Source organism: Schistocerca nitens, chromosome 4 (assembly GCF_023898315.1).
Source record: "Schistocerca nitens isolate TAMUIC-IGC-003100 chromosome 4, iqSchNite1.1, whole genome shotgun sequence".
Taxonomy (NCBI): Eukaryota; Metazoa; Arthropoda; class Insecta; order Orthoptera; family Acrididae; genus Schistocerca; species Schistocerca nitens.
Window position 1 is genome coordinate 68,333,133 of NC_064617.1, and position 6,000 is coordinate 68,339,132.

Genomic DNA, 6,000 nt, shown 5'->3' on the forward strand with positions numbered 1-6,000 from the left:
TACTGGCGGCTGGCGGCTATCGGCAGTAGTGAAGACTGTTGGCCTCGCCTGCGGGGTGCAAACAGGGCTCACAATTTACAGCATCATACCTAGAGTCGATTGGGGGCCTTTGGTTTGGAGCCGAGTGAATGGTAAACAGAGGCTGCGTCTAGTCTGTGACGGTCATGACTGCAGATTTCTGCACGTGCGTTGCAGGTACAGAGTTGTTGGACTCCCCTTAATAGGTCAGGGGTGCCCTACACAAATGAAGCAGATACCCGAGTAGTAGAGTACTTGTGGCGTGAACATGGGAGTTTTTAAGCTAGGCGGTAGTTGGAGGTCCTCGTCAGTCGATGCTCAGGGAGCGAAATCAGATCACGTACAAAGCAGAGACATATCGACTGTCAAAATTTTAATAATAAATTACTAAGTATTCGTAGCAAAGTTTCAGAATTTAATAAATCCTGCTAGAAAAAAACTTAGACGATGGACACCAATTTCCTATAGTATGACGGACGTAGAGAGATTATGGACAAAGTTAAAAATGACTGTAAATTGCGCTTTGGAGTCGTACGTGCCAAGTGAGAGGATTAGAGTTGGAAACAATCCTCGGTGGTTTCATAACCAATTTCGGAAAGTGCTGTATTGCCAGTTATAAGAGCGAACATACGCCCACGAGAAAAAGTTAGTTGGAATTCGAGCGTCCATAAGAAGAGTAGTGCGTGAAGCATACAAAACCTTCCGCCGTCATTCCCTAGCGAAAGACGCGAGAAAATTCTGGTAGTACGTAAAATCACTAAGCGGGTCGAAGGCCTTAATCCAGTCACTCGTCGACCATTCTGGGTGGCAATATAAAGTAGGAAAAGAAAAACTGAAATTTTAAATTGCAAATTTAAGAAATCAGTCACGCAAGAGGACCGTTCAAACATACCGTCGTTTGACTGTCTTAAAGAGTTCCGCATGGAGGACATATACTTAAGAGCTAAAGATACTGGGTCTGGCCGCTGTCGCAGTTTCGAATCCTGCCTCGGGCATGAATATGTGTGATGTCCTTAGTTTAGTTCGGTTTAAGTAGTTCTAAGTTCTAGGGGACTGATGACCTCAGATGTTAAGTCCCATAGTGCTCAGAGCCGTTTAAAGAAACTGGTACATCTGCCTAATATCATGTAGCCACCCCCCACCCCCCCACCCCCCCCACCCCCAACTCCGCGAGCATGCAGACGAGCCGCAACACGACGTGGCATGGACTCGACTAATGTCTGAGGTACTGCTGGATGGAACTGACACAATGAATCATGCAGGGCTGACCATAAACGCGTAAGGGTACGAGGGGGTGGAGGTCTTTTCTGAACAGCACGTTGGAAGGCATCCCAGATATGCTCAATAATGTTCATTTCTGGGTAGGCTGGTGGCCAGGGGAAGTGCTTAACCTCAGAAGAGTGTAGCAATTCTGGACGTGTGGGGTGTCACGTCGTCCTGCTCGGATTTCCCAAGTCCGTCGAAATGTACAATGGTCATGAATGGATGCAGGTGATGAGAAAGGATGCTTACGAACGTGTCACCTGTCATAGTCGTGTCTAGATGTACCACAGGTCCCACATCACTCCAACTGCACACGCCCCTCACCATTACAGAGCCTTCACCAGCTTGAACAGTCCCCTGCTGACATGCAGGGTCTATGGATTCGTAAGATTGTCTCCATACCTGTACACGTCCATCCGCCCGATAAAATTTGAAACCAGACTCGTCCGACCAGGGAACATGTTTCCAGTAACCAACAGTCCACTGTCGGTGTTGACGGGCCCAGGCGTAAAGCTTTGTGTCGTGCACACATGAAGGGTACACGAGTGAGCCTTCGGCTCCGAAAGGGCATATCGATGACTTTTCGTTGAATGGTTCGCACGCTGACACTTGTTGATGGCGTAGCATTTAAATCTGCAGCAATTTGCTGAAGTGTTGCAGTTCTGTCACGTTGAACGATGCTCTTCAGTCGTCGATGGTCCCGTTCTTGCAGGATCTTTTTCCGGCTGCAGATTTGATGTTTTACCGCATTCCTGATATTAACAGTACACTCGTTAAATGGTTGTATGGGAAAATCCCCACTTCGCCGCTACCTCGAAGATGCTGTGTCCTATCGCTCGTGCGCTGACTACAACACCACGTTCAAACTCACTTAAATCTTGATAATCTACCGTTGTAACAACAGTAACTGATCTAACAACTGTGCCAGACACTTGTCGTCTTATAAAGGCGTTTAAGACCGCAGCACCGCATTCTGCCTGTTTACATACTTCTGTATTTGATTGGCTCAAATGGTTCAAATGGCTCTGAGCACAATGGGACTCAACATCTTAGGTCATAAGTCCCCTAGAACTTAGAACTACTTAAACCTAACTAACCTAAGGACATCACACACACCCATGCCCGAGGCAGGATTCGAACCTGCGACCGTAGCAGTCCCGCGGTTCCGGACTGCAGCGCCAGAACCGCTAGACCACCGCGGCCGGCTTCTGTATTTGAATGCACATGCCTATACCAGTTTCTTTGGTGCTTCAGTGTAGAAGCAGTTGCTGTTTCAAAAATGGCTCTGAGCACTATGGGACTTAACATCTGAGGTCATCAGTCCCCTAGAACTTAGAACTACTTAAACCTAACTCACCTAAGGACATCACACACATCCATGCCCAAGGCAGGATTCCAACCTGCGACGGTAGCGGTCGCGCGGTTCCAGAATGTAGCGCCTAGAACCGTTCGACCACCCCGGCCGCCAGTTGCTGTTTCCTTTCGGCTTGAGTATGTTCAGGAGTCTGGCATCGTCTGCTCGTGTAGAAAAATGGGAAAAACTGTAAAGCAAACTGTCGTGGACGATTCATACTATGAGATACATGTCTATTTAGGAAATGTCGGCCAACATATGTGAGGAATCCCCTCATAAGGGCGGGTGCCAAATGGATGGGTTAGTCGAGGAGGTCCATTGGCGAAACCTTCCTGTCCTCCGACCTTAATCCCTCTTGCCTTGGGACAGTTATGGAACTAAAAATTCATTTTAATTATTGCACAATCTAAAGCTAATTATTACAATTATCTTCTTTGGTGAAGAAAGTTTGTAAACTCTTTTGCTTTGTAGACTCTTTGGAAGTCGTGAGTACGACAGAATATAAGGAGTAGTGGGCATGCCTCTGATGGAAGTGGACGTTTTCTGAGTTTGTTACCAACAGCGTAATTATTGGTCTCTTTGAATGTGGAAAATGTAAAAAAAGGTGTTATGTTGAAGGATGTGACAAAGATAAAATTCAAGAATAATAGAGGCAAATCTTCAGCAGTTATTTAGTCATCAAGAACCTACAAAACTGAAATTTCAGCTGCAAGAATGTACCCCTAGACAAGACTTTGAGCCATCGACAAAAACAACAAGATAATGAAGGTAAGTAAAAAGTTTTTCTTTTGTATATATTACGTCTCTCGAAGCTTTCAAAATTTTTGCAAAGAATGAGAAATTTAATGGTGATGTATGGGAGGGTGAGACTACAAACTCCACACACCGTAACACCTGGACCACCAAAACGATCATGTTCGACACTGTTATACTGTGTTCATTACGTGTTCCCTCCTCTCGTCGTGTCAGGATACAGTCAGCATTGTCAAACATGACCGCTTTGGTGACCCAGGTGTTATGGTGTATGGAGGCATAATGTTGAATTGGTGTACTGACCTCCAGGTCTTTGAACACGCTACACTTACCTGACACTTCGCTAGTAACTCATGGTGCGACTTTTCAGTGGTGCACTCGACCCAGACTGGTGGAGGCGCTCTCGGAACGCGATGATGTTCGGACACTGGAATACGTAGGCTGCCCCCCCTCCTCCGGCTTAAACCCGTTGACCACGTAGTGGATGCATCGGGGAGAAGTACTGCAATACGTCCACATGCACTAGCGAAACGACCATACAGCAGCCTTCAACCGCACTGGTGAAGGAACACGACGCCCTGTCACAAGAAGTCCATACCAATCTTGCTGCCACCACGAGAGCTTGCTGTAGAGCTTGCTTTGCCTTCGGTGGTGATCACACACCTTATTAAGAACCCTGTCACGCCTTTTTAATGTCGAGGAGATCATCATCAATCACTGTGACCTGAGTGCAGATACTGTCTTTGAATAAATGTGTCACTTCTGTCCGTCTCATTGCGTATTTCTTCTGTACTCTACTGTACTGTACTGTTTTTTTTTTTTTTTTTTTTTTTTTTTTTGGTCATCAGTCTATTGAATGGTTTGATGCGGCCCGCCACGAATTCCTCTCCTGTGTTAACCTCTTCATCTCAGAGTAGCACTTGCAACCTGCGTCCTCAATTATTTGCTTGACGTATTCCAATCTCTGTCTTCCTCTACAATTTTTGCCCTCTACAGCTCCCTCTAGTACCATGGAAGACATTCCCTCATGTCTTAGCAGATGTCCTATCATCCTGTCCCTTCTCCTTATCAGTGTTTTCCACATATTCCTTTCCTCTCCGATTTTGCGTAGAACCTCCTCATTCCTTACCTTATCAGTCCACCTAATTTTCAACATTCGTCTATAGCACCACATCTCAAATGCTTCGATTCTCTTCTGTTCCGGTTTTCCCACAGTCCATGTTTCACTACCATACAATGCTGTACTCCAGACGTACAGCCTCAGAAATTTCTTCCTCAAATTAAGGCCGGTATTTGATATTAGTAGACTTCCCTTGGCCAGAAATGCCTTTTTTGCCATAGCGAGTCTGCTTTTGATGTCCTCCTTGCTCCGTCCGTCAATCCTGATGTTACGTTTCTCGCTGTTCTCTTTTATACTACTTCTCATTACCTTCGTCTTTCTCCGATTTACTCTCAAACCATACTGTGTACTCATTAGACTGTTCATTCCGTTCAGCAGATCATTTAATTCTTCTTCACTTTTACTCAGGATAGCAATGCCATCAGCGAATCGTATCATTGATATCCTTTCACCTTGTATTTTAATTCCACTCCTGAACCTTTCTTTTATTTCCATCATTGCTTCCTCGATGTACAGATTGAAGAGTAGGGGCGAAAGGCTACAGCCTTGTCTTACACCCTTCTTAATACGAGCACTTCGTTCTTGATCGTCCACTCTTATTATTCCCTCTTGGTTGTTGTACATATTGTATATGATCCGTCTCTCCCTATAGCTTACCCCTACTTTTTCAGAATCTCGAACAGCTTGCACCATTTTATATTGTCGAACGCATTTTCCAGGTCGACAAATCCTATGAAAGTGTCTTGATTTTTCTTTAGCCTTGCTTCCATTATTAGCCGTAACGTCAGAATTGCCTCTCTCGTCCATTTACTTTTCCTGAAGCCAAACTGATCGTCACCTAGCGCATTCTCAAGTTTATTTTTCATTCTTCTGTATATTATTCTTGTAAGCAGCTTCGATGCATGAGCTGTTAAGCTGATTGTGCGATAATTCTCGCACTTGTCAGCTCTTGCCGTCTTCGGAATTGTGTGGATGATGCTTTTCCGAAAGTCAGATGGTATGTCGCCAGACTCATATATTCTACACACCAACGTGAATAGTCGTTTTGTTGCCACTTCCCCCAATGATTTTAGAAATTCTGATGGAATGTTATCTATCCCTTCTGCCTTATTTGACCGTAAGTCCTCCAAAGCTCTTTTAAATTCCGATTCTAATACTGGATCCCCTATCTCTTCTAAATCGACTCCTGTTTCTTCTTCTATCACATCAGACAAATCTTCACCCTCATAGAGGCTTTCAATGTATTCTTTCCACCTATCTGCTCTTTCCTCTGCATTTAACAGTGGAATTCCCGTTGCACTCTTAATGTTACCACCGTTGCTTTTAATGTCACCAAAGGTTGTTTTGACTTTCCTGTATGCTGAGTCTGTCCTTCCGATAATCATATCTTTTTCGATATCTTCACATTTTTCCTGCAGCCATTTCGTCTTAGCTTCCCTGCACTTCCTATTTATTTCATTCCTCAGCGACTTGTATTTCTGTATTCCTGATT